This window comes from Camelus bactrianus, chromosome 2 (genome assembly GCF_048773025.1).
Source record: "Camelus bactrianus isolate YW-2024 breed Bactrian camel chromosome 2, ASM4877302v1, whole genome shotgun sequence".
In the NCBI taxonomy this organism is placed as follows: domain Eukaryota; kingdom Metazoa; phylum Chordata; class Mammalia; order Artiodactyla; family Camelidae; genus Camelus; species Camelus bactrianus.
The window spans coordinates 26346488-26363209 of NC_133540.1; positions in this window are offsets into that span (position 1 = coordinate 26346488).

Genomic DNA, 16722 nt, shown 5'->3' on the forward strand with positions numbered 1-16722 from the left:
CCTGCCTATCAGCTTTCAATCAATAATATTCAATTGCATTGGCTTGGTTCACTTATGAATTTTAAGATGTTTTTCATCTAAAGGATAGTCAAACCCAGCAATTCCACTCTTGGGTGTACAACCAGAAAAAAAAACAAAAACACTAACTTAAAAAGATACACACACCCCAATGTTCACAGCAGCACTATTTACAATAGCCAAGATATGGAAACAACTGAAGTTCCCATCAACAGACAAATGGATAAAGAGGATGTGGTGTACATACACACAATAGAATATTACTCAGCCATTAAAAAGAATGAAATTCTGCCATTTGCAGCAACATGGATGGACCTAGAGAATAGTCCATATGCATAGTGAAATAAGTCAGACAAAGAAAGACAAATACTGTATGGTATCATTTATAAGTGGAATCTAAAAAATAGTACAAAAGAAGGTACATAGCAAAACAGAAAAAGACTCACAGATATAGAAAACAAACTAGTGGTTACCAAAGGGTAGGGAGGAGGGACAAATGAGGGGTATGGGATTAAGCAATGTGAAGTATTACATATAAAATACATCAGCAACAAGGATATATTGTACAACACAGGAAGTTTTAGCCATTGTCGTCTAATACTTTCTATTAACTCTAAAAATACTGACTCCCTATGCTATACACCTGAAACTAATATAATATTGTAAATCAACTATACTTCAATAAAAAATAAAATAAAATAAACAGCCAAAAATATACAATAGCGCAGTTGCATTTGCAGAATCTCCTTGGAATGACTTGGTCCTCAGTTATTTTATGATACTGCCTGTTATTTAAATCTGGGTAATTTGTAGTTTGGCCATTGTTCAACCAGAAATGCAGGAAAAAGTAGTCCTCAGAAAAATCCTGAAGGACCGCTATATTAACTATCTCCAGAATAAAAACTGAATATTTTCAGAGGGTAGTTGATTTTCACACCCTAAAGGTATAATAGAAATATGTAATTAAAGATTAAATTGCAGTGACTACTCAGGAGGGTAGCCACCCAACAAAAGGCTCCATATTTCTTATTGTGAACCCAATCATCTTCTTGAATACAGAGAGCTAACCCAAAATACGGAGCGAAAAATGAAACTTAGGTGGGAGTGATTAATACAAAGTCAATACTCAGCATTACAGGGAATGTTGATGAAGATAGTTCACTAGATAGCCATTACAGTATCATGTTATAAAGACAAATGTCCACTTGGTAAAAAGAACTTTGAGATAAGACGAAGCCCAGTCGTCATGATGAAACTGTATGCAGGAATAATCCGGTGGCAAGAGCTGCACATATTCAGTTGAATCTCAAAAAACTTGAGAAATAACAGTGCTTCAGATTTCAACCTTAAAAAGCTTCAGAAAATCGCAGAGGAACCCTGCAATTAACAACCAAAGCAAAACAAGAAAAAACAGCATTAGAAGAAACATTTCCCCTGGGAGATACATGGTATCATGTCATATATTTACCATGTCATGTATACCATTGCACATCACTCATAGCACAAGAGGTGCAAAATAATGACATAGCTACAGAAACTTCTAGAGAATTCAGCTTAATTTACATTACTGTCCTTGCTTTAATAGTGATACTACCCTAATAGACCCTCAAATCTTTATTTGAGACTTTTCTAAGACAATAACAAAGAAATTCCATGTTCTTTCATGACACCAAGTAAGATCAATCAAAAGATCTATTGAATATATGAAGGTTCAGGGAAAACCAGGCCTCAGCATTCTCTTAAAACTCTGAGAAGGCAGTGGAAAACAAAATCAAAACTACTCCCCAAAGTACCTCCATCCATAGTTCTTAAATGATCAGGCTTCACCATCTGGAATCAGTTGCCCTGTGATGGGGAAACAGATGTTCTATCAAAGTTGCTTTGTGATCAAACAGGCCAGGAGGAAGGGTAGGGCAGCTCCTGAAACACGCAGAGCCCTGGACTGAGATGAGAAAGGAAAGGGAAGATGAAGTACATGGTCGTAGGTCAGAAGTGAAATAAACAAGGCTAGGGATTATACTTTGGCCCCACTTATAAGCCAGCAGTCCTGCAGCAGACCAAGAACCACCACCACAGTTAGTCCTTGGGTTTCTGATCTAAAATGGCAAGTTTAAGAGAAAGATAAGTTTATTATTACGATGTGTAATCCCACTAGAATCTACATCTCAGAAGGGAAGTGGCTTTCCTCAGTTTTGTGCCTTGGGTGCAGTACGCCCTCACTATTTAAGTGCATGGATGGATGAATGGATGGGTGGGTGGATGGATGGAGAAAGTTACTGCCCATTGAACCACACTCCTGATTTGGATGCTTCTCTATGACCTTTTAGGTTGACCCCAGCACATCCAAAGGCCCTCACATTCCAGTATCTTGGACAGACACTGTGGAAGCCCACTTCCGGCAGGCTAAGGATGGAAAACACAGCTGTAGGAGTTGCTCATATGGATGTGGAATTTATTCCTGATCCAAGTTGAGGTCCAATTCACCCCTAGAATGTGAGTTATTAGGACCTTTATAAACTTTCCTCTATATGCTTTTAAAAAATTAAGTCTAATCTTTATGGACAAATCATCTTAGAGTTTATTAAACTAAAGTAGAGCTTATCTTTATTCTGTTTTCCTTCCCTTTTCAAAATAAAGGAACATAAAGTTCAGAAGTATGTAAAGAAAAGCAAAAGATCAATTTTGCACCTATTTAAAAGATTATATGATTTTTCTTTTTTATATTTGATAAATGTGAATTATATTCACTGCCTTTCAAGAATTAAAGGAAACTTGCATTTCTAGGATAACTCCTACTTTGTCATATCTTTTTACATGTTATTGGATTTAATATGCTGATATTTTATGAAATCTTTGGTATCTATGTTCATGAGGGATATTGGTTTGCAGTTTTCTTTGCTTTTTTTGCAAAATTTTGACAGATTTTAGCATCAGGGTTATGTTGGTCTCTAAAGCCCATAGGGACGAAGTCAAATCTTCTGTTTCCTGAAAAAGTTTGTGTAATATTGGTCTTTCTTCCTCAAATATTTACTAAAATTCACCACTGCAACCCTCTGGACCTGGATATTTCTTACAGCCAAAGACAAGTTTTGAGAACACATTTTATTCTAACCCAATTCACCTGAGAGATAGTACAGTAAACACCTCCTCTTGGTGTCCCATTTAAAATTTTTGAACCACTTTTTATTCAATCATCAGTCATAGTGACCATGAATAAAATTTCCTGTTTTTAATGAGAAATGACCTGATCAGACCAGAGAATTAGAAGCCCAGTTTGGTAATCCAAACCCAAAGCCAGCAAGTCAAGCCTTGGGGACCAACACTTCCAGTGCTTTCCAAAGCACATTCAGTATAATTTGTCTTTTCTATCTCTGACATTCTAATCACTGCCCGTGTTCCTAATTTCCAGCAAAAAATAAAAGATCCTCAAGCCTGCCAATGCACTGAAATCAGTTCAATGAAGTAAAAACTGCCAAGAGCAGGCAGATTTGAATTATTAACAGATACATATATACAATTTTTGCTTTTAATCCCTGTATTGCCAAATCCAAGTTAGACTTTCAGGACTATTTCACTTACGTACAAAGCCAATGAAGGCAGATGACTCCATAAAGAAGAGATACATGTACTTTCAATGCGACATTTTGTATTTTTCCATTCTCTCTTACAAGTCTCAACAAAGAATACATTTGCTCTACCTAACAGACTATGAAAATGTCATAGGTTATATGGATCAAAAGCCATTCAAATGTTTTCCAATCAAAAGACAAATCATGACCATAAAGGAATAAGGCTGAATTGTGAAAAAAAAATAAACTAAAACATATTCATTTCTTCTGATGGCTGCATACTTACTCCAGTAGGTTTACATTCTTGGTTTATGTAAGAGACCCTTCCCTTAAAGCTGCCTTCAGAAGCCACACCCCATCCTCCAAAAGTCCTCAGTGGAGTGAGCTAGATTACTGTTAATAGATGAAAGTCATAAATGGCTGGGCTGCATGGTCTCCATCTGCCCCTCCAGTACCACTCTTCATGCCTCTCCACTCTGCTCTGTGTCCTGGGAGGCTGATCCACATGGGCTGTCCCAAGGCTCCCCAGCTCTCTGGCTTTCTCTCAAGTTTGGCCAAAGGGAAACACCATCAGAAATTGGCAGTCAAAGAAGAGTGTAAGCTCAGAGATGTGGCTGCCTTCCTCCTCCAAAGTCCCCAGCTCCATGGAGCACAAGGGCTCCCCTCTATCCCTTGTTGATTTCCCATTATCCTCACATCTTTTGTAAATAGACCCTTTATTAAAGACTCCTCAGTCACACACACACACACACACACACACACACAATGTGAATCAGTAATATGTTTCTGGCCCAAACCCTGACTAATAAAGGAGTCAAGTCTGCTGCACAAGGCAGATAATCAAGCTAGGTAACATGTCTTTTAGGACAAAAGATAGACTGTATAACCATGAGAGCAATTTTTTGGAATTGCTCATTCATTGGCTCTGAAGTACTTTCCAAAAATGGAAGTTCAAAAATTGTTTGGAGCATATTCCAAACATCTTGTCTCCAAAGATGACTGCTTTGATGGAAACACTATTCATTTCACTTTTAAATCTCTACATGTTTGTTATTTTTAAACATCTCATGACATTGTCATCACATTTTGTGATATCTGTTCATCACTTGCCATAAAAAAAACAGGTACCTTGGAATGTCTGAATACATAATCAAATTTTGGGGTGATCCCGGTTCAGATAGTAAGAACAGGAAACAGCTTATTACTAAAAAGGGAGAGGGAGAGAGGGAGAGATTCAGAAAGAGATATTGGGAGGATTGGACTTCAACAAGACGCTGAGAAAGAAATAAAATTGTTTCCAAAAATCATTGCATTAAGTAGATGTGTGTCCAATTATGTTCATGTTGTGAGGGGCAGAGTGTCCATGTAAACTATGCATGTGCTTGGGGCATCGCTGAGCTCCTTCGACTCTTCAAGAATCAATTTTCTTTTTTTTGAAAAGACTATTAATACTTAAGACAAAAACTTGGAACCTGACCTGGTAGCTAGTTCTCTATCTGGAGTCAGTTAATTTCATAAAGCTGGTATTAAGTTATTTTCTCTCTCTTCTCTGTACATAATGTACTACATTGAGCTGTTATTGTGGCTTAAAAAATACATGACGAACATTTTGAATGTTCCCAATGTTTTTAATTTTAGATTTGCACAATCGTAGAAATTAGAGATGGAAAAACTAGGATTCTTCCACTTAATGTGAACCGTAGTCCTTGGTCGGGGCTTGGGTCTCTTTTTCTGATTAATGAAGCCGGGGTAGGGGTGAGGCATGAGAAAAGCCCTCTGGGCAATTGTTCCCATCATTTCAGAATGTCTGGACTAGCCTTATCTCTTTAATGGAGCCCCGTTACGCTAGTGATGTATCCTGGAGACCTAACACACGCTGTCCCTCTCTTGGCATTACGCGTTCAGCTTACTGGTTGACAGACACTTTGTCCCTATCAGCTGCAGTATATTTGCACAAAGGATGTTGTCACTGCAATTAACCATAGTATCAAGATTGGCCTGAAAAAGGCAGCAACATGGAACTCTCCAATCCCTTGTGTTTGGGACCATGGAGATAACCAAATTCAGCCAGACTTGTAGTCATATTTAATTCATGTGATGGAATATTGGCACACACAGAAGCCTATGTAAGTTATTTTATTGACAATGATCTATGTCTGTAATTCCTTTAATCTGCTCATAACTTAATGTTTCTATTTTTTTTTCCACTCAAGAGGCAAAATGGTCTTTTAAATCCTATATGACTGTGGAGATGTTCCTGGTTTTGCTTTTTTTCTCAAATACAGCTCCATACTAGATTCATATCTCTGAAAGGAACTTTGTAAATCATCTAGTTGCTAATCTCATTTCAGATATGAGGAAATTACACTCAAAAAGTGATGCACCATTATCCCTTCAAACTTTCTCCTGATCATCACAAACAAGATAACAATACATTGCACTTTTAACAATAACATTTGAAAAAGAATATGATCTCCTTTCCAGGAGCTGAAGCCAAGTTGGTTTTATTTTTTTAATATTTGAAATTCTACTAAAATGTCCTATTTATTTCAAATCCATTATTTCAAAACCAAGCTCATTGTTGAGACTGCCTTAGTCCAAGGTAAACAAACTGAGAGCACATCAGGGCTAATCTAGTCCTTATCAAATGCTGCGTTAGCTAGCTATTGATAATGCCAACCTCGATTTGGGGAAAAATAAATTAGTATTTATTTTGCTTTAAATATACACAGAGGAATGAGTTTATTGTTCTTAGCAGAAAGAACCCAACACATATTGGTGAAAATGTTACAGAGCCTAAAAGCAAGCACATGATTTGAACACGGGCATGGGAAGAACCCAAGTAACTCGCAAACATCCTCTGGGATGGGTCAGAATTGTCCTACTGAGTGTCCAGCCTAAGACTAGTACTTATGACCAATCAGTACAATAAAGCCTATAAAATGTTTCCACTTCAATTTAACCTGTAAACTCACAAGAATAACCTATTTGCTCTCTTTGGCTAGAAAAACTGCAAAAGGGTGAGTCAATGGAATAGAGGGTTTTTTTCCCTCTTTTTTTGCATCTCCATTTTTTAAATTGAAGTATAGTCAGTTTACAGTGTTGTATTAATTTCTGGTATACATAGTGATTTAGTTATCCATATACATACATATATTCCTTTTCATATTCTTTTTCATTAAAGGTTATTATGAGATATTGAATATAGTTTCCCATGCTGTACAGTAGAAACTTGTTGTTTATCTATTTTATATATAGTAGTTAGTATCTGCACATCTCAAACTGCCAGTTTATCGCTCCCCACCCCCTTCCCCCCCAGTAACCATAAGTTTGTTTTCTATGTCTGTGAGTCTTTCTGTTTTGTAGATGAGTTCATTTGTCTCATTTTTTTAAGATTCCATATATGGGTGATACCATATGATATTTTTATTTCTCTTTCTGGCTTACTTCACTTAGAATGACAATCTCTGGGTCCATTCATGTTGCTGCAAATGGCATTATTTTATTCTTTTTTATGGCTGAGTAGTATTCCATTGTATAAATATACCACAGCTTCTTTACCCAGTCATCTATTGATGGACACTTAGGTTGCTTCCATGTCTTGGCTATTGTAAATAGTGCTGCTGTGAACATTGGGGTGCTGGTGTCTTTTTGAATTAGAGTTTCTTCCAGATATATGCTCAGGAGTGAGATTGCTGGATCATATGGTAAGTCTATTTTTAGTTTTTAAAGGAATCTCCATACTGTTATCCATAATAGCTGCACCAAACTACATTCCCAACAGTGTAGGAGGGTTCCCTGTTCTCCACACCCTCTCCAGCATTTATCATTTGTGGACTTTTGAATGATGGCCATTCTGACTGGTGTGAGGTGATACCCCATTGTAGTTTTGATTTGCATTTCTCTGATAATGAACAATATTGAGCATTTTTTCATGTGCCTGTTGGCTACTTGTATGTCTTCACTGGAGAATTTCTTGTTTAGGTCTTCTGCCCATTTTTGGATTGGGTTGTTTGTTTATTTGTTGTTAAGTTGTATGAGCTGTTTGTATATTCTGGAAATTAAGTCCTTGTCAATCGCATCATTTGCAAAAATTTTCTCCCACAGAAAAGACTTATTTTTAATCACACACATTTCTTATATTTTATGTAGTTCACTTTATACTTATTTTTCTGCTTCTTTGTTTAAATAAACAGAGGTCTGCATCATAAGAACCTCGATTTGTCTAATATATTAATTAGATAACACTAAAAATTGTTTCCCTCTGTATTATTTGTCTGACATCCTTTGGAAAGAATTTTTAACCAATAGGAAAAAAATTAAGTTTATAATGAAGAATATTTTCTAAGTCCATTTGGCTAGGTCAGTAAATTTGGAATTTGGCAGTGACTATAAATTTTATTTAATTTCACTTCACTTTGAAATTTTGCTGAGTGAATAGGACTAAGGGAATCAGAGAATGATTGATTATAGGCTTTTTAGAAATATTGCCTAAAATACTGAGGAAAAGACAGGAAGTGGAAGACAAGGGAACCATTCAGTAGATTAAACAGAATTTTGAAAGATGGATACTGACAAAATTTACAGAATGAAAAGAAAGTGTCAAAAATTACTTTATTCTTCATTGATATAACTGATATTTTCTCCTATAGAATATAGGAAATATTTAGACTTTACTAAAGGGACATTTTAGTAATAAAAGCATAAATTGGAATTAAAAGAGTGAGATGAGACGTTTGAAGAATTTACAAAAAGTATTCCATGTCCTGACCACAAATGGATTCAACTTTGCGTCATCTGAGGAGCGAAACCATTTCCTGTCTCCGTGGACATCTTCATTTCCAAACTTGGCTTCTTAGAAAAGTCGTCTACCACACAATTTTTTATAAACCGAGAGCCTCTAAGAACAATGTGGCAATAAACATAGACAAAAACAACGTTTCAATATATAGAATATTATGGTGGGGAAAGACTGACTTGAGGACCTTGATCAACTGTAATGTGAATTTCCCTCTAGACGTTTTGGAGCAAGTGCCTGCTACAAATCAAAGCTGGTGGGAAGAATGGACCTGTTTCCTCCAAACAAGTGTGGGAGACTTACAATGGCAGACATCCCAGCAGCGGTGCAGGAACTTAAAGGTTCTCTTTCTTTCTGCTCAATCACAGGCAAAGAAAGTGTAAGTGAAAGTGAAGGATAAATACCTCTTTCTAGGAAATCTTCTACAGGCATATTGACATGAGATGGGAGTCCCATCGGGTGGAGTGACAAAGAAAGAATTTGCCATTGTGAGACAACGGGGCCTAGCAGAGTATTAAAAAATTCATCCCAGGTTAGCTTCACAGACTCTTTTTTTTTTTTTTTTTTTTTTGATTCCCTACTCTGTAGCAAATTCTATAACACAATTCAAGGCTCAGTGGAGGAGAAAAATAAAAAACAAAAGAGCAACAGGAAAGGTAGTTTGCCCCTTGCCTCCCTCCGCCCCGGAAATGGAGATAAAATCAGACAAACCACGACCTGCGCTGTTTCTGTCTTCCAAGGAAAGAGTATTGCTAAGAGCACAACGCTTTTGGCTTGAATCACTAGCTCGGAAACGCTTATTCTGCCCTTTGGCCGGGACCCCTGAGCCCAGACTCCAGCTCTGGTCCCCCAGTGATCACAAAACATGGCAGTCCTCTCAGGGGGATTAATGAGACCAAGAACAGCTTTCTCAAAGCTGTGCCTGGAAACTTCATGGAGAGAAAGCGTGATAATTTCAATGTGTAATAGGCAAAAGGAGGCATGAAATCAGCAGTACTCACTCAGAAATTATTGTAACTCTGGACTTAGGAAAGGGTATTTGACAATTTAACTCATGACATTTATTTGTCAAATTAATTCAGTGTGGCTCAGATATGAGCGTAGCCATATGAATGGAAAATAACCAAAAAGCAGGAAGAAGGGGGGAAAAAAAAAGAGATCTCTCCTGCAAGGATGAAATAATAGCTCTTGGGGGAGCCATAAAGCCCTGGATTTGTTGCATTTGCTTTATGTCATGGGACTTAGGTGTCCTGACTTTGTGTGACAGCCTGCTGAGTATTTTGTCCTGTGTGTACCTTGAGCATCTAAAACGCAACATGTCCAAAAACAGATCCATTATTTTAAAATTCCAATATAAAGTAATAGAATTAAGGTTTATTCCAGGGTGTCTAGGAGCTCAAAGGGAGAACTAATTACGTTGAAGATGTCAAAGCAAGCTTCACAGAAAACCATCAGCCACATGTTGACGAGTGAGTAGGAGCCCACAAGGTGAAGGAGGACCTGAAGAATATTCCAGGCAGAGAGCTGAGCACGGGTAAAAGCAAGCAGGTGGGAAGAACGTGGGGTGTTTCAAGAACCTCAAAGAATGTAGTCGGTTATAATCTGTTTCTCCTCACTTCTGGCACCAAGTAGGGGTGAAAGCGTGTTGGTTTCTTCATACCAGTCCTCCAACTCTCTGAACACCAACTGGGTGTCCTACATTTCAATTCAGTTCTTACACTAACCACCCCGAATGAGCTCAGACCCCATAGATTAAGGGCTCAGTCCACAAGACTGCCCCCACCCCAGATGTCAGATGCAAGTCCTCAGCCTCCTGCGCTTCTGCTAAACAACGAGCTGTAAATCGGGGCTTCCTACAACTTCATCCCTGGGTTTGACCATTTGCTAGAATGGCTCACAGATGGTCATTCTAAGTGTGGTAAGCCAGAAAAAGAAGGAAAATACCATAAGATAGCACTCATATGTGAAATCTAAAAAGAAAAAAAGAGGACACTAATGAACTCATCTACAAAACAGAAACAGACTCACAGACACAGCAAACAGTCTTATGGTTACGGGGAGAAAGGGGATGGGAAGGGATAAATTTGGGAGTTTGATATTTGCAAATGTTAAGCATAACATATAAAACTAGATGAAAACAGATTTCTTCTGTATAGCACAGGGAACTATAGTCAATATCTTATAATAACTTTTAATGAACAAGAATATGAAAACAAATATATGCATATATATGCATGACTGGGACATTGTGCTGTGCACCAGAAATTGACACATAGTAATTGACTTTACTTCAATTAAAAAAGAATGTACTTACTGTTACGCGTTTACTATAAAGGATATTATAAAAGATACAAATAAGCATCCAGATGAAGAGGTACAATGGGTGAGGTGTGGAAGGGTCTGGAGCATAGCAGCTTGTGTCCCTGTGAAGCTGGGCTGTGCCCCTCCCCTCCCAGCCTGTGGATGTGTTCACCATCTAGATGCTCTCTATTATTTAGGGGGTTTTATGGGGTTTATGTAGGCATAATTGGTTAAATCATTGGACATTGGTGATTAACTCTCCAGAGGCAAAGGGGTGGGGTTGAAATTTCCAACCCTCCAACCACAGGGTTAGTTCCTCTGGCAATGAGCCCCCATCCAGAAGCTGTCTACGGGCACACTAAGGGTCATCTAATTAGCATAAACTCTGTATGGTTGAAAGGGGCTGATTGTGAATAACAAAAGACACCCCATCAATCAGGAAATTCCAAGGGTTTTGTCCCCTCTTGTGTTAGGAACCAGGAACAAAGACCAAATAGACATATCTTATTTTATCTTGTATTACATTGGTACACAAGGGGTGATGAGAGACGAAACAGTAGAGGAAACAAGTTCAATTATGAAAGATCTTATCAAAGTTAAATTGCATCCAGTAGTCAATAGAGAGTTACTGAGAGAGTCAAAGGAGAGTGATACGGTCATATCTGCGTTTTCAAGAGATCACTCTAGGAACAGTGTAAAGACAGGATTGGAGACATGCACAACTGACAGCCAAACACCATACGGACTGGAATAGAGCTGTGACAATGACACTGAAGAGGCATGGTCAGATGGGGGAGACAGTACAAAGGGCGATTTTGTGGGACTTCATAGGATATCTGATAAGAGCAGTAAGGGAGAGGAAGAAATTAAGGATAATGTTTGGATTTCAAGCTCGGGTGACTAGTTGGGCAGAGAAGAAGGACTAGGCATTGGGATGGGGCAGGAAGCAATGAGAACTCTTCTGGACATGCTGACATCCCCGTGGGTCATGCTGGTGGAGACGCCAAAGAGGAAACTAGAGAAACAGATCTGGAGCTCAGAAGAAATGTCTCACAAGAGATGAAGTTTTGCAAGTTACCGACCTGGCTGTGGTTAGCCATGGAACTTTGAGTACTTCTAAGTGAGGCTAAGGTGAAAACATGTGAGACAGCATCCTTGGGGCAGGCATACATAGATATTCATCTCTTCACCCATAAGAAGGGAGCTTAATTGGAGAGAGAAAAGGGCGCGTGCCTGGGATGGGTCCCCACTCTTGGTAAAGCTCTGTGGTTAAAAGATCAGGAGACTTTCAGTAACACAGCTATTAGGAAATATGTGCACTTCAAGGAATGGCTTTTGTGGGTGCCTGGGTAGAGGCTACCACCATAACTACACCACCCATGTGGAGTTGAAAGGGCTCCCTGTGGAACCAGATTTAAAAGCTAAAAAATAATGAATGAGATTATGGTATGCGGTGATATATGTAAGCTTTTGTATACAATCAGTCCTCATTATTCACAAACTCTGTATTTGCAAACTCACCTACTAAAATTTATTTGTAACCCTCAAATCAATACTCACAGCATCTTTTGTGGTCATTTATGAACATGCATGGGGTGTTGAAAATTTGAATCCCCAACGTACAGGATCCCAGGTGAGTCTGAACCAGCCGACATTCTGCCTTCTTGTTTCAGCTCTCAGACTACAAGCAAATGTCCTTTTCAAGGTAGTTGGTGTCATGGTTTTTACACGTTTGTGCTTCTGGTTGGTTATTCAGCTATTTAAAATAGCCTTCAAGCAGAGTGCTGAAATGTTGTCAAGTGTTTCTAAGCACAAGCCCGATGTGCCTTACAGAGAAAATGTGGGTGTTAGGTAAGTTTCACTCAGGCATGAGCTATAGACCACTGTTGGCTATGAGTTCAATGTCGGCTAATCAATAATACATATTAAATAAGGTGTCTTTAAGCAGAAACATACATAAAACAAGTTGTGTGTTCATAAGTTGATGAGAATGTGACCAGAGGCTCACAGGAACACAGTCCTGTACTTCCCTTAGGAGCAGTGGTTTGGTATTCACCAATTCACTGTCACCGTGACTTTATAGGACATAGTTACTGCAAATAACAAGGACTGACTTTATATTCCAGAGGCTAGAATGAGCCAAGAGTCACATCAGTCCTAAATGGAGCTCCTAATTTATTCAGAACGATTCCTTACACACTCACACAAGGTTCAGGGTAAGGTATTGTGTTTTGAGCTTTTATTTGGGTTTCAGAGGCCAAGGCTGAGATTTTTCTCTTTGAACCACCTGATCATTGATTGCAGTCACATGACCTGGAGAGGGAAAGCACTTCCTGGAATCCAGGGTCCCATCCTGCCGTACACTTGCCCTGTGACCTCGGACAAGCGTTTGCCCTCTCTAGTCCTCAGTGATGCCACATGACCCCTCAGACCCCCATCAGCTTTGACAGGCCATGATTTTGCAGCAGGTCTCCAAGCCAGAGACACTGCCCTCAGCTGTGACATTAGGACAACATGACTTACACAGGAGGATTTCCTGGAGTGCATTTCCTGTATTTCTTAGAGCTATCTGAGGACAGAGTCATTAGATGATTGATTTCAAGATTTCTGCAATTCTTGTCTAATTTTAACTTTTATGCCAGGAATAAACCCAAAGGAAAACTGTAAACCTGAAAGAGTAAAATATCCTCAGTTATTTCCAATTTAATGGCATTAAAAATAGAAAGAAGGCAAGAAGAGAAGAGTGTCTAATTGCAATTATTTAAAGCAAATGGCTTGAATGATCAGGGCTGGACCCAAATGTTGTGCATGCCAGTCTCCCTTGAGCACCCACTCGGCCTTCTAGGTCTCTCCAGAGGACGCCGGCAGAGCTCACCAGCCATTGCATGCTCTGTTAAGCACTTGGCAGAAGACTGGATGGACATGTGTGACCCAGACATTTCCATGGAAGATTAGGCCTTCCAGATGGAGTCCTTATTTTAAGAATGTGTGTAGGATAAAGATATAATCCATTGTTTCAAAGAATACAATGATGCACAAAATAAGGGCTCTAGTTTCTTTTTCCTCCAAAGTCTTCAACTATAGAGGATAAACAGAATCATTTATTTAACAAAAGGTATCTTGCTTCCATCTAAATTGTCCGAGGGTAACTCTGGGTAGGAATGGAAAAAGTTGAAAAGATTAAACACACACACACACACACACACACACACACTCAAGAAAATCACCTTGCCTTCCCTTGTCCCTTAGCCAAATGAGAAAATCACCAGGCTACACGCAGGTTCATATCTAACATCTGAAGGGGTCCAGCCACCACCTCTTCACCCCGTCTCCATCTTATACTTGGAGGGGGTCTTGTATGCATGGGTGCACACACCAGCACCCGGGGACAGCATAGTCATCATTCTAAGAGACAGACCTATGGAAGAAGCCCTTGCAGGCACTGGCAGTGGACTCAGGGCCACTGGTCTAGGGAATTCTGAGATTATGGGTCCTCAGGATGTGGACCAGAAGCAGAGTGTGGGCTCCGGGCAAGCACCTCCCCGTAGTTCCTCAAGTTCGTCACCCCGGTGGGGAGGGACACAACTGAACTGGCACGTGCGCACCTCTCTCAAGATGCAGTTTTATTCTTTCTCCGCATGTGATAATGCACATGTCTTTTCATGGTTTTCCTAAGCACCCCTCCAACTCCAAACGTCTCAGCACATTGAAAGCTGTTCCTCTTGGAGGATTTAAAGCATACCATTATATTGCAGTGTGTATAAAACACCTGTAAGTGCATGAGAACACACTGGACTGGACTTTTGGAGGTAAGAGAAAACAGTCTCTCCTATGTTGAAGCAGCTCAAGATATAAAATGAATAAAATTAACGTCTCACTGAAAAATAACCATACATTCCTATTCACGTTTATGACAGATAGAAATTGCATCATCACTGTGCTACCTCCCTTCACTAATCTCCTCCCAAAGTACCATGAAAGCTCTATGACTCTGGGACCTGGTCTGCCTCTGGCACCCTGCCTAGTGCCTGTCGTCTATTGAATGGTCAGTGAATGTTTGTTGAATAAATAAATGTAATTCACCCTTTGAGTCTGCAGAACTTCAGCGCCTCAGCTCTAAACAATTGGTTCGATTTCAAAACCCACATAAGAAAGTAGACCTGTGTTTCCCCGTCCTGTGTCACTTTCTGTGGCTGGAGATGTTTCGAATCTTGGGAGATGCGCGGAGCCACTGGGATGTACCATTGTCTGCTTAGCTAGTCTTCGTGGCGAGGACCCAGCTGCCTTCATCGTGCGCCGCAAAGTCGTGTGAGCAGCTCAGCTATTGACTGTAGGCATCAGACCGGGCCCTGGCAGCAGCAGCGGTGAGGGGACAATCCCGGACAGCAGGGCCGCTGAGGGCGGGGAGACCCAGTCATCACCGCTCCTTTTGAGCATCATCACGATGCACCAGAACGTCCCGCGGCTTCGGTTGGGAAGCCACCAGGATCCACAGCCTCTCGAGTTAGTTTACTCTGTTCTTGTCATCTTTTCCTCCTTCAATGTCACGGCACTCAGAAGTCTGCACGCCAAGCCAGCAGCTGCCGAAACGGAAGCAAGAATTGCGTGAACACTGTTAGGAGCTGAAGGACAGAGGAAAGGCGGAATCTTTGTGGTTGCTCTTCCCAAGTATTTAAAGCATTTAGACACTTTTTTACATTTTTACTTTTTTCTTTGATTTGAATTTTGTTGAAGGAGGGGTAGGTAATTAGGTCTACTTATTTTATTTTTTAATGGAGGTACCGGGGTTTGAACCCAGGACCTTGCACATGCTAAGCATGTGCTCTACCACTGAGTTAGCTAAACCCTCTCCCACAGACATTTTTTAATTGGTGTTTGTAGTCCCATAACTAAAGTGAACATCCAAAATAAAAATACTTAAAAAATTACAGACATCAGAAAGGAAACACTAGATTTGAAGGAATAAATTGACATCAACCTCAAGCACCTGGCCTTGAGAAGTGAAGGGCTACCAAGAGCAAGCTGACTTGTTGACTCCAGGGCGCTTCTGTCATCTAAGTACCTCACACCTGTCATTACAATTTTGGGTACCGGGCAATTTAATGTCTTAATTTCTGGCTATCAGCTAAGGTTCCCTCACTAGAACTAGACTTGAACTCAGGCTTCAGGTGCATTATCTCTGTGACCCTGGGCAAGTTATTCAACACCTCTGAGTCTTGGTTTCCCCATCTACAAAGTGGGAAGATTAGTGGAGCCCACCAGAAGGGATGGAATGAGAGAGGGAACACAGAACACTTTCCCCAGAGCCTGGAAGGGAGTAAGAGCTTGGCTGGGCGATGCTGGCTGAGCTGGGAGGAGAGGAGCACAGATGTGATGTCTGTCAAGTGCAGCCTTGTATGCCAAGTCATCTCCCTCCCTCCCCCTGGGGTCTCCGAGCACAGAGCCTGCTCCCCGCACACCTGCCTTTTATCAGGTCCTCTGTGTGCAAAGCTGTAACTGCACAGCAGGCAGAGACATTCCCAGCAGCCACTGCTGTGTAAGACACGCATCTTTCCTAGCCCCCACCCACAGTCCTCCCGGGAGAGCCAGGCCGGTCCCTGTAATCTCACTGTGCCTGCTGGACAGATGTGAGCAGAACAAGTGATGAAACTTGAGTGGGTCGAGTGTGATCAGTGAGTGAAGATGTCCTCAGTGTCCCGGGAACATGGAGAGCTCCAACTGCACACAGCCCTGTTTCCCTCCCAACCTCCCCTCAAACCCGGCCATGTTTGCAGAATATTCCTGGAACTGCTTGTCTCGAGGAAAGAATCCCCAAAGTGACAAGATACCCCTGCTACCAACGGGAGATCCTCCAACAGTCACTTTTCTCATAAAGGGGAAAACAGCCTTCTTAATCCTTCATCATGCCGAGCTGCGAGGGGTGCGCCTGGAGTTGAGAGAGTTTCCAATACTCTCACGAAACAGTTTTGAGAAGGACATAAGGAAGAATGATAGCCTTTTCAAGAAATCAGTTTGACCGGAGCATCAGAGCCACGG